General features: G+C 43.6%; 1 protein-coding gene and 1 pseudogene across 1 annotated transcript in view; both read left to right on the top strand.

The window, feature by feature from the left end:
• Nucleotides 1-1,050: 1,050 nt before the first annotated feature.
• Nucleotides 1,051-24,172, top strand: part of TCF20 (transcription factor 20) — an 86,706-nt gene continuing 63,584 nt past the window's right edge. The window contains 1 exon segment of the mRNA XM_039863285.1: nucleotides 1,051-1,359. The gene's annotated coding sequence lies outside the window, so the exon portion shown is untranslated.
• LOC120603024 (uncharacterized) lies at nucleotides 9,332-9,449 on the top strand (annotated as a pseudogene).

Genomic DNA, 24,172 nt, shown 5'->3' on the forward strand with positions numbered 1-24,172 from the left:
TCCCCATTCCCATTGTACCAACAGGAAACGGAGGCCCAGAGTGAGGAGAGAATCTATCTGGCCAGGTCTCTGGGTGAGTCACAAGCAGCAGCACAAACACTCCAAACGTATCCTATCCTAGCTAGCCTCACTTTTGGTAGCAGTGGGTCACATGGCACAAACATCTCAGTGGTTGTTCTACAACTGAGATTTTCTTTTAAGAAAAAAACGTCAAGCCAGTCCTTTGCTCCATAAAACATACATGAGATTTGCAAAGGAAGTCTGGGAACAGCCTAAGGCCTTGGCACCACAAATCCTCCACCAATCTCCAAATTAATTCTGGACTCTGGATCCAGCCAACCAGGCATTGTAGGTTTTAACGCCGCCGCAGGCGAAGGCAACTGGCATTTGGTGAGCATCTACTTTAAATGTGAGGTTGGTGGGCCTCCCCACTCCTCGCTTAATAGAAGTGAAGGAAACTGAGGCCCCGAGAGGGCCCGAGTCATTCATCCAAGGACACACGGGGCCAAGGGTCGGAGGCGGCAAAGGAACCAGGCCTGCGGGCCCTTGAGGGCGTTTGGCGGGCAAAAGCCGCCCCCATGCTCCGCCCTAGTAAGCACAGGGCAGGTTCCCGGGAAGAGGTCGGGCCCTGACCGGCGGGTTCCCCAAGCTGCCAGAGGCGCGACTCTGGCGTTGGAGGCTTCAGGGAACTCCAGAAATCCCAGAGAGAGATTCCAGGCCACCAACTCCCCAGAAAGTTGGCTTGCGGCCACTCCCAAGGCGGACGGCGCGGAGCTGCGGGCCAAGATGGCACTGGGCAAGCGGCAAGACGCGCGCGCTGCGCCCCGCAGCTGCCGAGAGGAACTCCGCGCGACCTCGGCCCCTGGGCGGGGGTCTCAGCGGCCCCGACCCGGCGCGCGCAGGCCTCGGCGCCGCCGCACGCGGGTGGGCACGCGCGCGCCCGCCGGCCCCGCCCCCTGCCGCCCCGCCCCCGCCGCGCGCCCGCCCGCGCGCCGCGGCCCGGCGCCTCCCCATTGGCCGTGCACCGTCACCTGACGCTCTGTTATTTCCTGTGTGTTGGGAGAATGGAGAGAAAAAACCCCGAGCCGAGCCGCTTTCGGCCCCTGCGAGGCGGCCGCGGCCTCCGCCGGGGGAGCCCGCCCTGAGGCGCGCCCGACCTGGGAGCGAGCGCGCGGGCCGGAGCGAGCCTTGAGGGGCCGCGGCCCCGGCCCGCCCCGCCGCCGTCCCCGGCGCCCGAGCTGGAGGCGGCGGAGGCTCCCCCACCCCCACACCGCGCAGCGCCGCCTGCCGCCGCTCCCGCCGCTCCCTCCCCTCCCGCCCCCGGCCGAGGCCGAGGGACCGGGCGGGGGGCTCCCTCAGGTAACTGCCGCCCGGGCCGGAGGGGGAGGGGCAGGGGTCAGGGTCGAGAGGCTGGGGCCAGGCCGGGATGTCCGGCCTCGGGGGCTGGGGGCAGAGGTCTTTGCCCGGCTCGACCTGGGAATGCTGAGTCCCCCGGACTCCGAGGCTGGAGCTCGGGGTGCTTGGGGAATGGCCCGGCCCGACCCGGAGCGCAGAGCGGAGCGGCCTGGCCTGGCCTAGGGTTGCTGAGGGGAAGGGGCCGGGTTTGGCGTCAGGGCGCTGAGGGGTCTCAGTCCGGCCTGGGAGTCCCTCAGGGCTTGGGCACCGGTCCTTGCCTTAGGGTGCCGGGGGAAGGTACCTGCTCGTCCCGGCCTCGGGTGCCAAGTAGGCGGGTGCGAGCGGTCGGCGCCCGGGTGTCGGCGGAGTCAGCGCCGCCGGCCACCTTAGGGCTCCGGCTGCGCTCCCCTCTTCGCTGCGGGCCGGGGGCGAGGCCGGCGGGCGGAGGGCCGGGTGGACAGGAGCGGCGCCGGGGCGCCCGGGAGTCGGAGCGCGCCTCGGCCGCGGAGGGACAGGGGCCGGTTTATTGCCATGTGAACACCTGAAGCCATGTGGACGCGGCTGCGTCTCGCCTGTTGGGGGCAGAGGGCAGGTAGCGGCTGGCGGGGCGCAAGGTCCCAGCGCGGGAGGGGGGCGGGGAGCGGAGCGCAGGACACACTTCCTGCGTGGGGCTTTCTCCCCCTCCCCCGCCGCGGTGAGCAGGGCGGGGTGTTTGATCCGGTGGTCCCCGTGTGCGAGCGAGCGCTCGTTTGGGGACTCGTGGCTCTCAGCTTCCCGTCCCTTTTTGGGGGGCGGGGGGGTGTTGAAGTGAAGTGGCTGATCCGGCCCAGCCCGCTCCGGCAGCGGCGGGAGGTGGAATGTCTCCTGTGCGCCGGGATGGGAGTGGAATTTAGTGAGTTGGGGAGGCGGTGCCGAGGAGCTGCGCCTTCCTGGGCCTGTGGGTGGGGATTATTGTCTGTCTGTTTTTGTGGTTGTGGATACTAGCACTGTCTGCCTGTCAGTGTGTGAAACCGTTTAGTTTGCCTTTAGGGGACAGATCAAAATTAGGATCCCCCCCACCCACCCCGCCCCTTTCCTCTTTGCTATTTTTTTTCCTCCCAAAGATTAGATGACTCTGGTAACTGCAGTAAAATGGATGGAATTTTCGAGCTATTATCTAACAGGCAGATCTTTGGATGATAATTGGACCCTTATGTTAACAGCTTCAGTGAAGAGTTTTATAAAACATCTTACATGGGGTGGCAGCTTGATAGAGTGGGAAACTGCACTGAAGCCCGATCTGGGAGACCAGGAATCCACTTCCAGCTTTGCCGCCAAATAAACTATCCCTGTCTGTTACCTACCCACCCGCCCAAGGCTCCAATTTCCTCATCTGTTAAACGAGTTAAATGAGGACTCCCTTGCAGGTCAGACATTACAGGGTTCGAGGTAGTTTTGTGTTGTGTGTCTCCTATTTTGTGCTTTTGTTTTAATCAGAGGCGACCTTCCAGAGAACTGCAAGGCTGTGCCTTACCTGGCTTTTAAAAACCTGTCTCACTTTCTAGCTTCCAGCCTCTCCTCCAGTAGAGCGCAAAACTTGGTTAGGGTACAGTTTTTCTCAAATCTAAGATGCTGTTCTGTGCTTCTCAGAAAGTCTGTTCTAGCTTATACTGAATGTGCCTTGTATTTTTGTTTTTGTGCAAGAAGTTATCAGGAAAAAGATTTCAGAGAACATTTGACTACTTGGAGCTGTGGACAAAGCATGTGGGGTCTTGTGTGTATTGTTGGCTCCAGGGAGTTCCAAGATCTTTTCTCTGCAGGAGACTGGAGGGCTTTATTTAAAGTTCTTTCAAGGGACTTTTGGCGTTTGGCTAACTTTTGAAACTTCCAGTATTCTCAGAATAGGGATAAAATGGAATTCCATAATATCTGTGAAATGGCATGCTAGTGGAATTAACTGTCACCTCAGGGTGCACTAATTATTCGCATCCCCAATTTATTCCTTAATGGTAGCAGGATGCTTCCTCTCAGATGCTGAGGAACCCCAATTAGTTTTACTGATTTTATGGTGTGTGAGGGCCGTAGGCCACGCTTCTGACTGGTTAGTCCTTCTAGTCTGGTCTCAGAAGTCGGTCTTGTTTGTTTTAAATTTCTAGCACTGTGATGCTTGAAGGACATGTGCCTGATACAGTGTAAAAGTCTTTTTTAGGTCTTTATTTAGTCTGTACAAACACAGTTTCAAAAAGGGTGTCAGCATTGGAAGGTGTGCTTGTAATGTTGACTTTGGAGACGGATGGGTAGAATTTTTTTTGTATGTTAACATCAGGCCTATCACAAAAATAGATAATTTTATACAGCTGTGCAAATTGATTATTTGGAGTTTCCCAAAATAAGCAGTTTATTCTGCCTTAGCATTTAAATCATGACCTTGTGTTTGGTGTGGGATTTTAAAAACCCTAGTTACTTAAATTGTAAGCAGTTACCACATGTACATTTAGTTTTGTGTTACGAGAAGTTATAAAATTCTTATTCTACAAAGGTAATTTGTGTGTATGTATGTGACAGAAGATTGACAGAGTAGTGAGATGTGAGGAGACATCTTTTAGGTTTTAGGTTTTATATCCTTTTAGTGGTATGGAATGGAATGTACTTGAAATCATTTCTTTTTAGACCAGGAAATTAGAGTTGGGCTTCTGGTGAATTCAGCCTTCTCTTCGTATAGATGGGAAAGGATGCTAACTTTTCTGTTTTGTTTGTTTGCTCGTTTGTATTTTAGATCCAGTATGCTAAGTTCTGTCTAAGGTGTTTAAGTTGTCTTACAAAATCTATCCAGCAGAGCTGAGAGGTCAGATATCGCTCCTTTCTGTGAGAGGTCGTAGAGGTAGTAAGGGGTCAGGGTTTCGATGTAACTGTCCTTCCCTTGATTGCAAAGCCTTTACTAGGTCTATGATAGTTCAATGCCTGCTCAAGGCACAAATCAGCTGGTGGTAGATTGGTCTTGGAATGCATATTTCATGCTGTGCTCCCTTTTTTAAAGTTATAATGAACTTGAAATCTGGACTTGGGCAGAACACTGGAAAGCATGGTTTTGTGACTGTACCACGTGGTTTAGTGATCCCCGGGAGTTTTCTAAACTTTCACTTTCCCCATACCTGGCCAGTTTTGCCAGTGCACCTGAGATTTAATCTGAAAAGTTTCTCTGTCATACCCAGTCATGCCATTCTATCTTGAGCTGAAAAAAATTTTTTTTATCAGCTCAAAGAGTGATATAATATGTAAGGGGCTGCCTCTTGTCTATTTCTGGTTTATAGTGCATAGGAATAATATCTGATGACTGCTCTTAGTTTGACCAGATGAGACTCAAAAGATGTATTTATAAAAGTCCTTTTCCCAGTATGCCTCAGGTGTTTGTCCTCATAGGGGCTTGCGTTCAAGGCCCCTTAGTGCTTATTAGATCTGTCTGAGGTTTCTGACTCTGTTGCCTTCATTTTCTTTTTCTGGAGAGAAAAGTAACAAAATAAAGCAAAACAATAAGTCCTGTTTATATTGGGACAAAACTGTACATCAGAGTTGTACTTTTGAAATATAATACAGTTAGCCCTTGAACAACACAGGGATTAGGGGTGCTGATATCCCACCCCTGGCACGTTTGAAAATCCACGTATAACTTTTGATTCCCCAAAAAATTGTACTAATAGCCTACTGTTGACCAGAAGTCTTACCAATAACAAACAGTTGATGTTTATGATGTTTATATAAACAGTTGATACCAAAACAATAACATTAACATGTATTTTATTATACGTTATGGGTATTACATACTGTATTCTTACAGTAACAAGCTAGAAAAAAGAAAATGTTAAGAAAATCATAAGGAAGAGAAAATGTTTACACTATTTATTGAAAAAAATCTTTGTGTAAGTGGACCTGCATAGTTCAAACCTGTGTTGTTCAAGTATCAATTGTTTAATGAAATCGAGGCTTTCATAGTGCATAATTTGGTCACATTGCATTTAGACCGGATAGTTGTTTTCATCATTAGGCTGTTAAAAATCCTCATAATACCTGTGGTATGTGCCGTATAGGTGGAAAGATTCTTGTGACAAACACAATCAGGATTTTCTGCATTTGAGTTGTGTTCGCTTTCCAGGTAATACGCATGACCCAGCAGGAAGATGAACTATAAAGTGACTTATTGGTATATCTGTGGCTCATTATCTGATGTTTCGTTGTGGGGAAGAGAAAACATTAGCTACAGGGAAAACATCCATAGTGCAGGATGTACACATAAGCTGTTCTGTAGGAAAGGGTGGAAGTTCGTTGGAACGCTCGACGGTCAGCCTAATTGGAAGATGGTTCCATGTTTGAACAGCACATTCCCAAACGTGGATTAAGGTCCTCTGTGTGTTGTGTTCTAATTTTCATTAACAAGTATTTATAGGCGCCATTCTAAGCATGGGAGATGCAGTGGTGGGCAAGATAAAGAAGGAGCCTGCTCTGGAGACAGACTGTAAACAGTGAGTAAATACGAATGTCAGGTGGTGATAATAGCTATGAAGAGAATAAAAAGACAGTATGATAGTGACTCGGGGGATGCTGAGTAGTCATGAAGATGTTGCCTCTTCTGAAGCCTTTTCTGCCAGCAGGGCAGTCAAACTTGATCTATGGGATAGATGAAAATGGCATTAAAGTAAATAATTTGCTTTAGCCCTGAACATCTTGAGAAGTTAATCCAAAGAATAGAGGTGGGTTGATTGAAATCTTCCCTCTGTTCATATCTTTATGCTTTGTGAATGTAGACCTGGCTCAGAAGAGCTTAAGAGGGATCATTAGTGATACCTTTTAACTGGTAGGAAAGAGGAATGTTGTCTGCTTTTTAAGAATGGTTCCAATAAAAAATATAGAGATGTGTTTAAACGTTGGTGAGTGCTAGGCATTATTAGAAACATCCTTTAGTTGTGTGTATGTCTGTTTGTTGGGGAGTTGGATCGGGGGTGTTATAATCATCATACTTTGTTAAAGTTTCAAATGAAGCCAGCAAATGTTAGTGACATCTATATGCAGGGCACTTTGCTAGGTATTGTTTCAAACGAAAGATCCCAAGTGACTGAGTGGAACTTGGGTCGGGGGCTGTTAAGGGAAGCAATGACAGCTGAGAGTGGGCCCTCTGGCAGGAGAGGAAACACTACAGATCAGACAGGCTTCTTACCCATAGCCCAGAGGGTTCATCCTCCTGGCCTTCCTCAGCCAGCTGGCCAGCGTCCTACATGCCTTCATCCACCCTTTCTGTGCTCTCTGATTATAGAATTACATGGAAAGCTGAAAGAAATCTAGATATTGTCTAGTCTAGTCCTTTGGCTTTACAGCTATTAGATGCTGAGAAGGCGATGACTTGCCCAAAGTTATGCAGTTTTACACTGACAGAGCCAAGGTTAGGACCCTGTTCTTTGCCAGGCTGGTGTTCTTTCCACCAGAGCCCATGCTCTCACCAGAGGATCGATAGTTAACAATTGCTCTTGAGTATAAAAAGGAAGCCTCTGGGTGCTAATGTACTCACTTAGGAAAAAGCCTGTGTAGTTCCAGACTTAAGAAGTCAGGGAAAAGACAGCACATCAATCTCAAAAGCAGAGTATAGACAAAGAAAATTGCGCCCCTGTTACTTTTCACAAAGGTACTCAGTGTTGGTTTCTTAGACCCTGCTGAGACAGAATCTCATCCTGATTATGTCTTAGTCCAGAGTAGATGAAATGGAGAAGCTCTTAGCCACATTTAGCATTCGTAGTGAAGTTAAAATAAGGTCCTTTAGGTAATGTGGGAGAACTTTCTGATTTGTGGCTAAAATTGAGTTCTAGAATTCAAGAGTTAAGGCCCTGGTAGGCCTCAGTTCCCACTTCCCGACCTGGGTTTCAGGGAAGGTTTCAAAACCTTCTGCATTTAGCCGTGCCCTAGGCATGAAGAATTACGTTGTGTGCCCGACAACGGTAGGGATTCAGGAGGAGCAGACTGCTTTCCTGGACCTTTCCCTGACTTACTGCTCTGGTGGGCCAATTACCTGGGGGCAGATTTTGTATCTCTTTGGCAGTAATGTGAGAGAGCACTCTACTGTAAAAGCCCCATGTAATGGGTACTTTATGAAGACAGTGGAGCATGTGAAGGAAGATGTGTGGCCTCAGTCTGGCTCCATCACTTATAAGCAGTGGCCTTGGGCATTTTGCCTGAGCCATAGTTTCCTCACCTGTAAAATGGAGATACACCTTCCTCAGGGCTGCTGGGAAAAGGAACTAAAAGAGGAAAAGCATATGGTGGAGCATACCAACTGTAGGTGGTGCTCACTGAATGGTCATTGTCCTCTAAACAGCATTCCCCATTGCGCCGTGTGCCATGATGCTGGACTAGATCAGGGCTGGTTCCTGCCAACCCTATTGCTTTTACGTCCTCAAATATCTGACCAGTAGAGAATGGCAATTAAACAGAGGCATCAAAAGAGCTCTGATCGGAACGAGTACAAGGTGCTGTACCAAGACGTGACTTGAAAGGTCGCTGGAGGTTTCTTAAAGGACCATTTGCTTCTTTACCACCCGCCTGTCCCTTAGCTGTCTCTGCCCACCGCTGTGGCTCGTTCCTCCCCTTCCTGACCATTGGCATTCTCTGTACTCTCCTCAAGTGCTCTCGGGCTTTCATGATTGTCTGTAAGCTGATGATTCCACATTGACATCTTCAGCCAGACCTTTCCTAGCTCCTCCACTCCCGCTGGACGCTGCTACTTGGATGTCTCACCAGTAACTTGAGCCTCACAAGTCCAAAACTGAGCATATATTCTTCAAAAACTTCGTCTTCTATTTTTCCCCTTCTCCATAAATGGCTTTACCATCCATCCAGTTTCTCAAGTCAGATTCCTCCTTTTTTCTCAGCACTCCACATCTAATCCATCACCAAGTCCCCTTTAGGGCTGTTTCCATAATCTGATTAGAATTTGTCTCTCTGAGCCACCATCACCTCCTGCCTGCAACACTGTGCTTGTCTCTTACCATGGTCTACCGATTTCTGCTCCCATCTGTCTTTATTCCGCTTTGCCCAGAGTAGCCAAGAGTCACCTGTCTCTCCAGCACTTAAAAAATCTTTTAACGGTTTCTCAAAGCACTTAGAAGACAATCCAGACTCCTTCCTGTTTGTCACAAGGCCCTGAATACCCCGACCCATGCCTGCCTCTCTCACCACCTGTCCTGCTACTTGTGCTTGCTGTCCTTTGGCCACATTCTGGTACTACAAATCAAATCAGTGGTTGCCTCTTGGAAGGAAGGGAATTGACTGGGAAGGGACAGGAAAGAACATTCTAGAACGATGGAAATGTTCTGACTCTCGATAGGCATTCATCAAATCTGATTGAATCATATACTCTGCATGGTTTTACTATATGTAAATTATACCAAAAAACAACCTAGGAATTGTCTTAGATTCTTTTTTCCCCTCACTCTCAGTGTTTAATCTCCTAGTAAGTTCTGTTTACTTTATATCCAAAATATATCTTGAATTTGTTCCCTCCCATCTCAAGCACTATCTCCTCTTATCTGGACTGCTGTATTATTAGCCTCCTGACTGGTTTTCCAATTCTCTATTTTTGCCCTCTTCCCAAACCATTTTCTACTTATCAGCTAAAATGGTCTTTAAAAATCCTAATTGGATTATGTCAGTCAGTTGTCTCCCTCCAGTCAGTCTCTTTTCGTTGCTTTTCTGGTGGCCAGTGAGAGCCTATCTGGCCCTGCCTCCCTCTGGCCTCCTCCTTGCTCCCTAAGTTACAGCCTCCTTGACCCTCCCTGCTTCTCGGCACCTCAGGCTCTTTTCTACCTTAGGACCTCTATACTTGGCTCCTTTGTCTGCTTGGAGCACTCTGCCTCCCAAATCTGTGTGAGACTTGTTTCTGTTTGTCATTCAGGCTCAGTTTAAATGTTTACTTCTTGTCTAAGGCCATGCTACCCTGAACAGCCCGATCTCTTCTGATCTCCAAAGCTAAGCAAGGTTGGGCCTGGTTAGTACTTGGATGGGAGATCACCTAAGAAGACCGGGTGCTGTAGACATTAAAAAAAAATTTTTTTCCCCAATAAATAAATAAATGAATGAATGAATGAATGAATGAATGATTACTTCTCTAAAAGGTTTTCTCTGGCCCTCCCTGTCTAACGTAGCGCCCATCACATCACCTCTTTTATTCATAACTTTGATTCCTGTTTGAAATTCTCTTTGCCTGTCTCCTCCCTCGAGGGTTAAGCTTAGTTTGTTCACTGCTGTATATTTAATGTCTGCAGCAGTATTTGGCACATAGTGGGCCATATGTTTCGACTGGGGGAAGGTATTGATGGTGGCGATGGGATGAGAACTTAAGGAGGGAGACGTGTGAGGGAGAAGGAGGAAGGAAAATCAGGACTTTGGGCTTGGAAACTGGGCAATAGTGGTGCTATTCATTGAAGTAGAAAACAGTGGAGAAAGAGAAGATTGGGGCGGAGATAAAGTGTTAGACTTAAGTTTGAGATGCTTGTAAGGAAGGCATGAAGTGTTTGAAGCACAGATGTGACACCGAGGAGAAGGACCTGGGCTGCAGACTAAGACTTAGATCGAGGTCAGCGTACATGTGCAGCCCCGAAGTGGATGAGATTGCGCTCTGGAGTGAACCAGGAGTGTGAGTATATACAGAAGTGGTTCCTTCATTTTATCCTGCCTGAGTGACGGGCATCTCCCGCCAATAACACGGACTTTACTGAGCTCAGCCCCTAGAAGGTTTCGTAGCTTTAGACACCTCCCTCCCCTTATGTTATTGTTCTAACACTGACAATGCTCACAGGGTCAGGACACGACTAAGGAATGGGAACACCAAGGGAGCAGGGCAGCGTTTCAAGAACAGGATGCAGACAGGTTAGGAGGAAAACCTAGAGAGCATGGTGTGGGGAAAGAAAGTTTCAAGTCGGAGCCGAAGCCAAGAGTCCTGAGCAGTGTCAGTTGGGAGGGGAGGGGATAACTGAAGCTGCGTCGTTGTATGTTGATGAGAAAGCGAGGTGAAGAAGTGGAGACAGTGAGTTTGGAGTCAAACCTTCCTAAAGTTTAGCCATTAAAGGAAAGTACAAAAATAGGTGCAGGGAGAATCCGGAGTTAAGAGAAGATGTATTTTGCATAGAGGAGAACCTTAAACCTGTGTAAATCCAGGTAGGAAGGAGCCAGCACGGGCTGTGATGTAGATGCCCACAAGTGTCAGACCGAGGACCTCCCTGGATAGCTCGGAGCCCGAGGTGAACCAGGGCTGGCTTTGGATGGTCAGAATCCCCAGAAGAAAGCAGAGGTGTGCGCATGGGAGCAGATGGACATAGGGCAGGAAGGTAAATGAGGAGTGCTTTTCTGTGTGCAGCTGAGGGTCAGGAGCCAGGCGGGGAGTTGGAAGCTTGAAGAACGCAGGAAATTTGGGGGGAAACCGCTGTGACAAACAGATAAGGCAACTAAGGAAATAAGAATTGCAGGGGGAAATTATAAAGTAGTTAAAATGAGCTTTCTTCCTCCTGGGATTTTCAAGAAACTGGTCAGACCTTTACAATTCTTTGTCTAGTTTTCATTTTACTGATTTGGACTCCGCTTTTCCCGTTCGTACCTGGCAGTTCCAGTCCTTCTCCATTTGTCTCTGCCATTTCCTTGCATTAGACAGTGACTTCTACATCATTGTACAGCCTCATGTCTTATTTAACCAGTACTTCTGTAGCATTCCCCGCACTGGGGAGGTGGCAGTGTTCTAAGTGTCCTATCAAAACAGCACGGAAAGGTGAGGGCCATTCTTATTCCCTAGGAGCTGAGCTGTCTCAAGTTTGCAGGGGCGCCCGGGGCCCTGGTGGCCTGGCTAGGGGGCAGGAAGAGAGAGTCCTCTGTCTTCCCAACTCCAGCCACAGCAGCTCTCGTCATTTCTCCCTTACCTTTTGGGTATCTGCATAAGAATTTTGCTGGGAAAAACCTGCAAAACGTTTTCGAACACCACTGCACTAGGCTCTGAGGTCCTTGTGGTCAAGGTTGTGTTTTATTTTATAGCCCCGGCAGCTGGCACACTGCCTGGGAGTACGTTCAGAGTGAGTGCACGGGTTTGTGACCGAGCCTCTGCTTTGGAATGCCCTCTCTTCCTCCCTGTCTTGATCCTTATATTACAGTTACTGTAGAACGTGTCTATTTCACCATAAGATTGTCTATTATTAGGTGGCCACCAGGCCGTGTTAATCTTTATGTCCCTTTCTCATAGGAGGTATTAAAGTAATGTTAAGTTTGGATTTGTAGAAAACTTGTAAAGCATTCCTAAGAGTAAAATAGTTGAAGGATGGGGAAAAAAGTTCAGAGAAAATATCAGCCAAAGAACTGAGTTAATTTTAATTTAGCCCGGGAAAGTATTCTAAGCCATAAGTTAATGAAAGTCTTAGGGTATGTTGGGGTGATGGCTCTTCTTGCACTTTGAGGAGGACCATAGCAGATGAGGCCGGATAGAGCACTAGAGGCGGAGCCGAACAAACCACTACGAGGAAAGCTGGACATTTCTCCTGGAGAGCTTGAGGACAGTGGGACAGACTCGTTTGTGTTCAGTAATTCCTACTCAACAGCAGAGGTGCGGCGAACGTGCCCTCAAGATCCCATCCAAACGACGCCTATAAACTCAAAATATAGTGTAAATGAACCTGAACAGTTCACAGGTACCTATACATTAGTGAACAGATGTAAGCAAAAAACATGTTGCGTTGAATTTAGTGCAATTGTTTTGTTTTTTTCCTAGTGGATACGTGAGTTTAAACATAAAGGCAGTAGAATCTTCATCTATTAGTTGAAGAAGGCTTTGTGGAAAGGGATTTAAGGTCTAACATACGGAACAGGAGAGATCTGAGTTGCAGTGAAGGACTTTGCAGCCTGCATCATTCATTAAATGTCTCTTTTTAAAAAAAACTTTAAAGTTTTGGTATGTTGGCCAGTAAAGTGCTGAAAGTTGGCTACCCCTAAAGATAAGAGACATAGGCCAAATGAAGCCTATGGGAATGAGACATCAGAGGAAATAGCAGAAAAAGAAAAGTTCTATTTCAGTTCAGCCAAGATTGCTAAGTGTATACCATGCTAAGCACAAGAAATGCAAAAATAAATAAAACATCTTCTCTTTCCTTGTTGTTCAGTGTCTATGGGAGAGTCAGACATGGAAAATTAACATAAAATCTACGTAGGATCTCTCAGGCTGCAATGGTGGTATAGCCAGAGTTCTGGGAGAGAACTAGGCAGGAGGCTTTACTCCTGATTAAGTTGGAGAAGGCTGTACAGAAGGGGACATGTGAGCAGCACCTGGAAGGATAGATTAGAGAGAGCCAATTGGACGAGCCAAGAAGGGCCAGTTCAAGGGAAGGTCCTTCAAGAACCAAGGCTCGAAAGTATGTGGCATATTTCATAGCAAAGTGCAGGTTCTTGGGGGGACTCGTGATCATAGGGAAGGGATGGTCAGAAGAGAGTGTAGCCTGAGGGTGAGTGGGGATAGCTTGGTGATGGGCCTAGAATCTGAACCCGGGCAGTTGGTTTTCATAAGTAGAACAAGATCTTGTGAAGAGAGGCGTGATATATGATTGAGACTTGTTGTGATTGTGAGGAGAGGTGGGAAGGAGATGGGAGGGTTAGGACCAAATAATGAATTGATCATCCCTGCTTCTTCTTGTTCTGGTTTTCCCATGGCCAAAACTCTAATCTACTTGAGAAAGATCTGTAAAATTTAGCAACTGGTTTAAGTAAAATGGGCTTTGAGAAAATTTTGGCATCAGTTCACTTTGATATTTAATTTATGAAAACTTGAATAAATTAATACTACATAATAAGTAATGTAAATATTTTATATAAATAATAAATTCAAAGTTCCAGGCATTGTTCTGAACACCTAAAAAATATTAACTCAGTTCTTATAAAAATCTTATCATCTCCATTTTCAGATGAGGAAATTGTGTAACCGATTGAATGATTTGCCCAAGGTCTCTCATCTAAAAAGTAGCAGAGCCAGGATTTGAAATAGAGCATCCTGACCCCAGATTCTGTGCCCTTAACCTGTACACAGAGCAATTCTATGTTTAATTGAATCAACTGGACGATAACCCTTGCAGAATACGTTCGTGACCCCTTCGAAGAGGAAGAGTTTAGATTTGGATTGTAGAAAAAGAGTTGAGTGGAGCCCAGGAACTGCGGTTTTGGGACCTCGCTGTTAGAACATCATGTCATCCGTGTGAGAGCAGGGACTTTCTTCCGTCTGCCGTCATAGTCCCATAGCCCAGAATAGTATTTGGCATGTAGTTAGTGCTCAGCAAATAGTTCGTGTAAATTAATAAATGAAGTATAATTTTGCTGCTAGCACTCAAAGGAATATGCCAAGAAAGCTTCAGTTTCTTTTTTCCCTTTGGTTCGCTGTTCATGGTCCCTTGCTGAATTAATGAGCTATAGGAATTTCTTACTTGCTGGTTTTGTTGAACTTACATTGCTCAGCTTTCCAAGGATGGCAGCTTAGTCTACTGTTTTCTAGACTTAAAATAAGCGATTTATTTTCAAAATTAAAATATTAGGTTTTAAGACCAGTAGAAATCTTTTTCCATGAATAAGATTTTTTTTGTTGGTACTTTTGGTCTTTCATATGCCTATATTTAAGATTTGAACTTTGAAAATGTTACTAGAGAGAATTGGAATTGACTTCTAATTATAGTAGTTGATATTATATATTGATGGAATCTTTTTCTCATTCTCAACAGACCAAGCATTATCTCTGCTTCTCTTTTTTTGCCAGTATTCTTAGTACTTGATACTGGTCCATCCGTATCTGCTGAAGAAGCTTTTTCAGTGAACGATTCATTAGGGATTCTCTTCCAGGAACCTAGTGATACGGAATAGAGCTCAAGAGGTGTCTCTGCTAATGAAGTCACAGCATTGACCATGTACAAGCCATATCTGTGATTTCATTAGCAACTTTAATAGGTGATACAAGTTCCTAAGAAAAGAGCAGACTAGTGTTTTTTCTCTGCTTTAGTTCATTCTAAGTTATAAATCATTTGGGAACAGAAAAATGGAAAGTTTCATCTTTTTCCATCTAGAAATGAATAAAAGACAGGTTCTCTAAGCCACTATATTCTCTTGTTGACCCAATTCAGCTTATTACTGTTTTATTAAAATATATACCAAATAGTATTTTATTTTCTTATAAGAATAAGATTCGACTCTGCTAAATTAAAAATTTGAAAAAATCCCACTACTCTTAACAGCAACCTTGTTCTAGAGTTAAAATGGTCATAAAAAATAGTTCCTTTTGTTGAAATAGTTATACGTGGAAATCGTTATATATGTTAAAGAAAAAAATTTAAGAATATTAGCATAGTGTTCTAGTTTAAACAACTTACAGAACTTTTTTTATTGAAGTGTATCCTTTTATTATAAAATTAGTGTGCTCTCATTATAAAATTCAAACAATATAGGGGTGTATAATCTTACTTTCCAGAGATAACTACTGTTTACAATTTAGTCCATATAATTCCGTACTTTAAAAATTTTTTAAATATTTTTTGTACTTTATTTTTTAGAGCAGTTTTAGATTCATAGCAAAATTGAAAGGTGCACAGATTTCCCCGTATGCCCTCCACCCCCACCCACACACAGCCGTCCCCAATATCCATATCTCCCAGCGGAGTGGTACATTTATTACAGCTGATGAACCTACATTGACACGTTATCACCGAGCCCATAGTCTACATTGCAGTTTACTCCTTATGATGTACACATTCTGTGGTTTTGGAGAAATTTATAATGACATACATCTACCATTATAATATACAGAGTAGTTTTATTGCTCTAAAAATTCTGTGCTCCCCTCTTTACCCCTCCCACCCCCAAATCTTGGCAACCACTGGTCTTTTTCACAGTCTCTATAGTTTGCCTTTTCCAGAATGTCAGGTAGTTGGAATCACATAGTATAGCATTTTCAGGTTGGCTTCTTTCACTTAGTGATATGCATTTAAGTTTTTTCCATGTCTTTTCATGGCTTGATAGCTCATTTCTTTTTAGCGCTGAATAATAGAACTATCTTTTTATGTGTCGATGAAGTTGGTTCTTTTTTGTTGTTGTTGTTTTGATTTTTTTGAAGGTGGTTCTTAATACTATTTTATAAACTATTCCTAGGTTTCTTTTTGCAGGCGATTTATCTCCCAAAGTATTTTGGACAGCTTATGCTAAATTATCTAGTCTTTTTTTTTTAATATAGGAGCAAAATAATTTCTATGTATGTAAAACCACTGATCTAATAGCCTAACATTTATAGATCCTCTGACAAGTGCCAGGCACAGTACACAGTATTTATATTCATTATTTAATTCTCAAGAACAGACCTGTGTAAGGTCAGTACTTTATCTGTAAAATAGGGATAAAGAAATAGATACAAGAGAGATTAAGTAATTTGCAAGAGGGGTTAAGTAATCTATCACTCAGCCATGAAGTAATAGAACCAGGGCTGGAACTCAGCTCTGTGTAGCTCTAAAACCTGTTTCTCCCTTGTGATGTAAAAGGCACACCTTGTGGTGACAGAAAAAATCTAACTATGGGAGGTGAACAACACAGCGTAAATATATATATGCCTGTTAAAGTGTACAGCTGAAACTTATTGGATTTCATTAACCAATGTCACTACTGAATGAATGAATGAATGAATGAATGGCGCACCTTGCGAGAATACATACTGCAAAGCTGTTTCCTTCCCTACCCACCTGACATTTTTGTCTGTTTCTGTTTCTTCCACTGCAGTGTAGACACCATGGATAGAAACTGCCTTTTCCACCTTTGCATCGCTGTTGCCTAGAGCAGTACATGGCACACAAGAGGGGCTCACGCATTTGTTGTAAAGAATATGTACCACAGGTTATATCAGACCATAAGACTTGCTTTTAATCACTTTTGGAGGACAGACTATTAAATTAATTTCCTTTATAGTTAGCGATTTAAGTGAGGGACTTGAGGGAGAGGGTGTTGAGGAGCCAGAGGCTAGGAGACAAGGCCGTTGTGGTGTAGAGACTGGAGATAGCTCCAGCCGGCCAGGTGAGAGACCTGCCTGAGCCGCTGTCAGAGCCTCTTGATAATAACTCTTCTTCCCCAGTGCCTGGCCCAGTCTCTTCCTGACTGCTGCCAGAACATCTTCTAAAATACAGCTCTCGTCATATCCCTCTCACTTGTGTGCTCAGATATAGATGCCGTGCCTTGTGATTCAGGCTGTAGGACCGTGCCCTGCCTTTCCAGTCCCATCTCCCAGTTTCCTTCCACCTGTCCACTGTTGCACCTTCTGTGCCCCCATGTCCATGCATGTGTCCATGCCCTCTTTTCCCAGTCTTCATCTGTTGAGATCTCTGTCTTTCTTGGCCTTTCGCAAATGCTCCTTCTTCCATGAAACCTAACATTTCCTTAACTGGGTGTTTTTTTCATGGCATTTTGTAATTGTGTGCATTTAATCTTCGCTTTTTATTAAACCCTTCTGAGCATCTTCCTGCCCTCCTTCCCCAGTCCTCTCTGAGGGAAGGATTGTGGTGTCAACACCCCTTAATTTTCTGCAGTGCATTGAATATGTGAGCAGACTGAATAGTTTTTTTGAAGTAGGGAACAAAGGTAGACAAAAGATAGAGTTAATGGTATTTCATTTTGGCACAGGGGAGACTTGTCTTTAGCCAAGGGTCGCGTGGTGGTCAGGAACCTTTTGGAAGAGAAGCCAGGGGCTGTGGGGTGCGGATATAGGTAGAGGATGAAATATAGGGGGGTCTAGTACATGGGAGTAGACGATAAGCCAGATGAGGTCAGGACAAGGTGAGGCACAGGGATGGTTTTTCAGAGTTCAGAGGTGTGTCCCAGGACTTGTCCTCAGAGTGTTCGGCAGTGCAGTGAGGGAAACAGATCAGTGATAATACATTATAATAATTTGGCCACAGAGAAAGGAAGGTGCTAGAAAATATCAGTTGATTTCTAGAAAAGTGATAGTGAGAGCCAGTGATCTAAGTGGTCCTGAGCAGGTGAGCAGAAAGGAGACAGTCTTAGGGTCAAGACATCTGTTGTCCTGTCCCCTTAAATGACCATTGCAGAAGGTATCACAAAGGTATTTCATGAAAGGTTAGCTTGTAGTGTTTGAGCTCAGATCTTAAGGGACAAGTAGGTCAGTGTGAAAAGAAACAATCGTGAATTTAGTGTTCGAAACCCATACAGCAGCTGCCTGTTCTTCAGTACTTCATGTGTTTGCCGAGCTGGAGACTGAGAGTCATGGGAGTGAGTCAGACTTAAGGGAGATGAGTAAAGGGGGGACCAGGGGACAATATTACTCACTCTTGGGTGTCATGGGTTCTCTTAGACTAAGATACCTCTTTTGAGTTTTGCTTTTTTTTTATTGGTGCGAAATTCGCATAATATAAAATTAACCATTTTTAATATATTATCAACTATAATAACCATGCTGTACATTAAATCTCCAGAACTTATTTTATCTTACAACTGAATTTCGTTTGTACCCATTGATCAAAATTAACCATTTTGATGTGAACAGTTTAACAGTGCATTGGCATTTAGTACATTTACAACGTTGTGCACCCACAACCTCTGTCTAGTTCCAAAACATTTTCATCACCCCTAAAGAAATCTCATACCACCAGCCAACTGCCAACATGCTTTCTGTCTATGGATTCACCTATTTTGATTATTTTGTATAAATGGAAACATACAGTATGTGACCTTTTGTGCCTGGCTTCTTTCACATGTTTTTGAGGTTCATCTATGTTGCAGCATGTATTAGTACTTTATTCCTTTTTATGGCTAAGTAATATTCCCTTGTATGTATATACCACAGTTTGTTTATCCATTATCACTTCATCGACATTTCAGTTGTTTCCACCTTTGGGTTATTTTGAATAGTGCTGCTCTGAATGTTCATGTATGTGTATTCGTTTACCTTTTTTCAATTCTTAGTAAGTTGATAAAGGATCAGTATAGTTCAGTTTTAACACATGTTTCCCTGTAAACATCTCACATTAGTATGGCATGTTTGCTGCAAAGGCTGGGGGGGAAACGGTTGCATCCTGTACTGGAGCCAAGTCTGCCACAAGAAATTCTGAGTCTGACAACTTAAGCTGGTCATGATTAGGGCATGAAGGCATAAACCCCATAGCTTCCCCTGCTGAAATCCCTGTGGCAAACTTCTAGCCGTTTGGGAGGTGTAGGGAGGAATCCCGCAGTTAGCACCACCCTCTTCCCATGAAAGCCTGCCTTAGCTTGTTATCTGAGGGCCAGGGCTCTATCAAGATGAGACAAGCACTCTCTCCATCCAAGCTGTCTGGCCACTGACCCCTGGTCCGAAGATACTGCTGCTTTCTCTCCAAAGAGAGATCACAGCAGGAGGTACTGACCCTTCTAAACCCATAACTTCTTCAGGCAACTGCCCCACAAGCCATGTAATGTCTGGAGCCACCTACACACCACCTACAGCATGCCCACTGGCCATCAGCCACACCTTCAATGTCAGCTGACTAAACTCCACAGTTCATATTTGTGTTTATTCTTTGTTATACATTCTGTGGATTTTAATAAGTATATAATGTCATGTATCCACCGTTGTGGTATCATACAGACTAGCTTCACTGCCCCAGAACTTCTCTGTGCTCCACCTATTCATCCCTTCCTCTCCCCTTGGACCCTTGGCACCCACTTACCTTTTTACTGTCTCTGTAGTTCGCCTTTTCCAGAATGCTGTATAGTTGGAATCATATAGTTACGTAGCCTTTTCAGACTAGCTTCTTTCACTCAGCAGTATACATTTACATTTCCTCTCTGTCTTTATGTGGCTTGATAGCTCGTATATTTTTTTATCATTGAATAATATTTCATTGTACCACAGTTTGTTTATCCATTTACCTATTGAAGGACATTTCTGTTGCTTATAATTTTTGGCAGTTATGAACAAAGCTGCTGTAAACATTAGTTTGTAAGTTTTTCTGTTTGCATAAATTTCAGTTCTTTTGGTTAAATACTTAAGAGCATAGCTGCTGGATCATAAAATAAGACTATTTTAACTTTGTAAGAAATTGCCAAACTATCTTTCAGAATATCTGTCCATTACCATCTCTCTCTTTTTTAATCATGGTAAAATAAAAAAGTACATAACAGTTACCGTTTTAACCATTTTTAAGTATGCATTTCACCAGCAAAGATTATTTACAGTGTTGTGAAACCATCACCACGATTTGTTTCCAAAACTTTGTCATCACCCCAAACAGAAACTAGGTACTAGTTAAGCAGTAAGTACCCTTCCCTCTTCCCCTGCAGGCCCCAGTACCTTTCATTTACTTTTTGTCTTCTGAATTTGCCTAGTCTGGATATTTCATGTAAGTATAATTATACAGTATTTGTCCTTTTGTGTCTGGCATATTTCACTTAGCTTAATGTTTTCAAGGTCCATCCATGCAACACATCACAATTTCATTCCTTTTTATGGTCAAATAATATTCCATAGTATGTATAGACCACATTTTATTTTTCCATTCATCTGTTGATGGACACTTGGATTGCTTCCACCTTTTAGGTATTATGAATGGTGCTGCAATGAACACTGGCATACAGACATCTATCTCTGTTTTCAGTTCTTCGGGGTACATACCTGGAGTGGCATTGCTGAGTCACATAGTAACTCTATGTTAGTCTTTCGAGGAACTGCTAAACTGGCCTCCAGAGTGGTTGCATTATTTTACTTTCCCACCAGCACTGTGTATGGGTTCCAATTTCATATCCTGGCCAACACTTATAATTTTCCATTTTTTGATTATAGCCATCCAAGCCGGTGTTGAGGTGGTATCTCATTGTGATTTTGATTTGAATTTCCCTAATAGTGTTGAGCATCTTTTCATGTGCCTGCTGGCCATTTGTATATCTTCTTCGGAGAAGTGCGTATTCAAGTCCTTTGCTTATTTTTTTAATTGGGTCGTTGTCTTTTTATTGTTGAGTCGTAAGAGTTCTTTTTATATTTTAGATACTAGAGCCTTATCAGATATGTGATTTACATTGGCAACTTGGAATTATTTTTTGCTGGTATCATTTGAACAGATTAGTTTAGACACATTGGTTCAGATATGAATAAGCCTGGATGTAGGTTTGAATAATAACGGAATCCTAAAGATAGAGGAAATTTTGAGTGATTTTGAAATTTGTTTGATGCCTATATTTTTATTTAGTTATTGTATTTTTTTTTCTGATCTCTTTGAAGCCTATACAGCTCACAAGACCCATGAGACCCAGAGAAACCAAGCTTCGAGAGTCAGTCCCAGCATGCATAAAATATTGTAAGCCACTTTATTCCTAAGACAGAGACATTCAGAGTTATGTATTGAATCACGTCTCTGTGTTTTAGTCTGAAGGTCATATTCCAAACACAGAATCACAGGAGCACTCCCCAGTCATGGGCAGCCAGCCTGTCCTGAAATTTCAGTAGTGCTGTGCTTCAGAAAGGGTTCGTTTTATTTCATGAGCACATTGATGTGTGCAGGGTTTTATGTGTTAATGCTCACCTTTCAGCCAGTTCCTCTCCCACTGGAGTCCCTGTAAGGGGATGTGCTGTGTTACAGAAGCTTGCGGGAAGGGCAGCCGCAGAAGCTGTTTCCCTGTATGTCACCTCCTTGCATGAGAGGGTTCATTTAGCAGTCTCAGCTTAATAAAAGGAGATCCTTGGGCTTTTAACCAGATTGGTTTTCGTATAACGTGAGGATTCCACGTGTTATGTACACTCGTTTCCTGGCTACCTGCTCTGGAGTCCTCCGCTCGCCCGTGGCTGCTCTTTGCTCAGTAGTCCTGGTAGAGCTCTCCTTCCTGTGCCTGGTCTTCCAAGAGCCAGCTTCTCTCTGCTGGCTTAAGTAAGAATTTATCATTTTAAAAATGATAAGTTTAGATTTATTTTTTAAAATCCTTTATTAGGTAGTGTTGGGGGAAATACAAATAAAGTATTTTTTGAGTTCTCATGCCAAGGACTTTGGGTTTAGAGTGTGAGGTGTGCTTAGTTAGCGCGGTGGAAGGAGCGGAAAGAGCTTCTAGGCCCAACCATCGGATGACATTGGAGCGTCCTTACTGTTATTCCTGCGAGTCCCTTTCGGTTTTACTGCTTTTAAGTTTAACCCACTTTCCTTTTAAATACCTCTCTCTGGCATTTTCTTCCTGCCTTTTTCTTTTCTTTTTTCTTTTTTTTTTTTTTTTTTTTTTTTTTTTTTTTTTTTTTTTGGTAGCAGGTAGGTAGAGGGAGTCTTAGGTTATGATGAATTAGCGTATCTCTTCTAAGCGCTTGGCTTTGAGCTCCTCACACACCGGAGGTGTTACGTCTTTGTATTCCCCGTGTCTGGCCCCCTGTAGGACCACACTAGGTGTTTGTTTAGTTAGCTATGGCTATACTTTCCAAACAGGTCATGCCAGTTTTGGAAGACATTCTAGGGTAATAGAGATCACTGATTTTGTATTCTCCAGGCTTCTTGAGTCTGTGGCTTGACATCTTTTAACTGTTCTCGAGAATTTCTAGCAATTCTTTTCACACATTGCTTTGCCTCCATTTTTTTCTTCATTCCGAGATTCCAGTTATACAGATATGTTAGACCTTCTCATTCTATCCTTTTTGTCACTTAATCCTTTCTGCTGTAATTTTTATCCTTTTCTATTTTTCATTCTGGATAGTTTCTTTGACCTATCTTCTGTTTAACCAGTTTTCTCTTGGAGTGATTTGCATTTAATTGAAATACACTAAACCCATGGGTTTATTGTTTTTTTCAGTTTGGGTTCTTTTCAAATCTGCTGTGTTGCTTTTTATGGATTTAGGTTCCCTGCTAAATTTTTCAAGCTTGGCTTTTATTGCCTAAAACAATAAATATTGGTGTTTTATAATCTCTCAGTTGTATTATCTGTAGTCCCTTTGAGTCTTTGACTATTTATGATGGTTCTTACTCGTGGTGTTTGTTCATATATTTGTGTACAGGAAATGGTATTTGAAACATTACAGAAATAATTAGAGGTCTTGGATGTCTTTTTCCACGGGGGATTTTTGTTTGCTTTTTCCAGGTGCCTGAGGGCACTAGCAAACCAGGATCACTTTACTCCAAGTTGAGAGTTTGAGATTTTTGAACTAACCAGGTGATTTGAAGCCAAGTCCATGGGAAGGCTGATTTACTTCCAGTTCACTCTTCTGGAATGCAGCCATTTGGGGCCCCATTCCACAGCTCTTGTTGGGGGCAGATTACCAAGTGTCTCCTGTGTAGGGCCCTGGAAGGGCCAGACACACATGGGGCCTCTTGACCATCTCTGGCAGATCAGCAGTTGCCCCCAGGTCTCACCTCTTTGGATTTCCCCTCTTTCCAAGGTATTAACTTGGTAATTCTTCGCTACCCTGGTAGCTTTTTGTTACTTTAAAAAGATGTATGTATATTTCATCCCCACCCCACCTTTTTTTTTTTTTTTGGTATGTGCGTGTCACATTATTTAGTCCATTATTATTGGATGCAGAAAATGAGACCTTATTTTTATGGGTTCATGGTATTCTAACATTCATCTCAAAACAAGTGACCATAAGGTGAGAGACACTACACTATTGTCTTGCTTACATCCGACTGTGACAGTGAGTATAAGATGGCACAGCTGGTCAGGTAAGCGAAGCATTGTTGGCTGGAGGATTCTCCAAGAATCAATATCTAGATCATGGTCTCCAAATCCAACTACCTGATTTGAATCCCTTATGTGACCTTCAGCAAATAACTATTTTGTGCTTCTTGTCTAAAAACGTGAAAATAATAATTGTACTTACCTGTGATTGTGCAGATTAAATTAGTTAATAACTAAAGCTTTTAGAATGCTTCCTGACTCACATTAACCACTAGATAAATTTTAGCTGTTATTATAACCATCCAGAAAATTTGGAAATAGCAAGTTTTCAGAAAATGTTTATGTCCCTTTGGCTTTTATTTTCAAAATTTGAGATTGCAAATGTCTTCTCATCAGCCACCTGTCTTCTGTGGCCTTATTTCAGGATGAGTGAAGTCGGGGTTTGCTAATTTCATGCCAGTTGGTCAGGGGAGGAAGAGACACCCCTGCACTCCAGAGACTACCTGCCTTCGAGTGTGTCTCCAGCAGTGGGGAGAGTGGGGATTGGTCTTGTGGCTGTGGCTCTTGCCTATGGAATAACAATGTGCTCCGTTGGCATTTTGATTGTAAACTAGGACTGATGAGGCTTTAACCCTGCTGTGATTTTTATGAATGGACTGTAGATCCCAGGGTGTGGGAGCTTTCTGAATTAGAGAATGACACAGATATGAAGTGTCACAGAGTGGCTGTCAGTCACAGTACTTAGTTATTTTGATTTTAGGGGGTCGTTTTATTGTATTTCATTTGATTGATTGATGGCTAACCCTTCTTCCAGTTTTTGTCCTTGTTTCTTTTGACTGTTTTGTCATTGGTTCAGACCTTTACTTGAGAAAGCAAGAGAAGGAAGTGGTAATACTAATAATAATCACTTTAATTTATATGGTACTTAGCAGTTTACAGATTTATTGTGGAACATGCTTGTGAAGCAGCAAGGTTAGGTTAACTCCTTTTCTCACATGAGAAAAGTGAGTCTTGTGGGTTTAAGTAACTTGCCAGAGTCACAGGATAAATAGCAAAACTAGTAAGTATTTAAATATAGGTTTCCTGACTCTAAGTATAGTATGTTTTCCAATGCATCGCCCAGGAGAATCCATTGAAAATGAGT

This window comes from Pteropus medius, unplaced genomic scaffold, assembly GCF_902729225.1.
Source record: "Pteropus medius unplaced genomic scaffold, Ma_sr-lr_union100, whole genome shotgun sequence".
Classification (NCBI taxonomy): Eukaryota; Metazoa; Chordata; class Mammalia; order Chiroptera; family Pteropodidae; genus Pteropus; species Pteropus medius.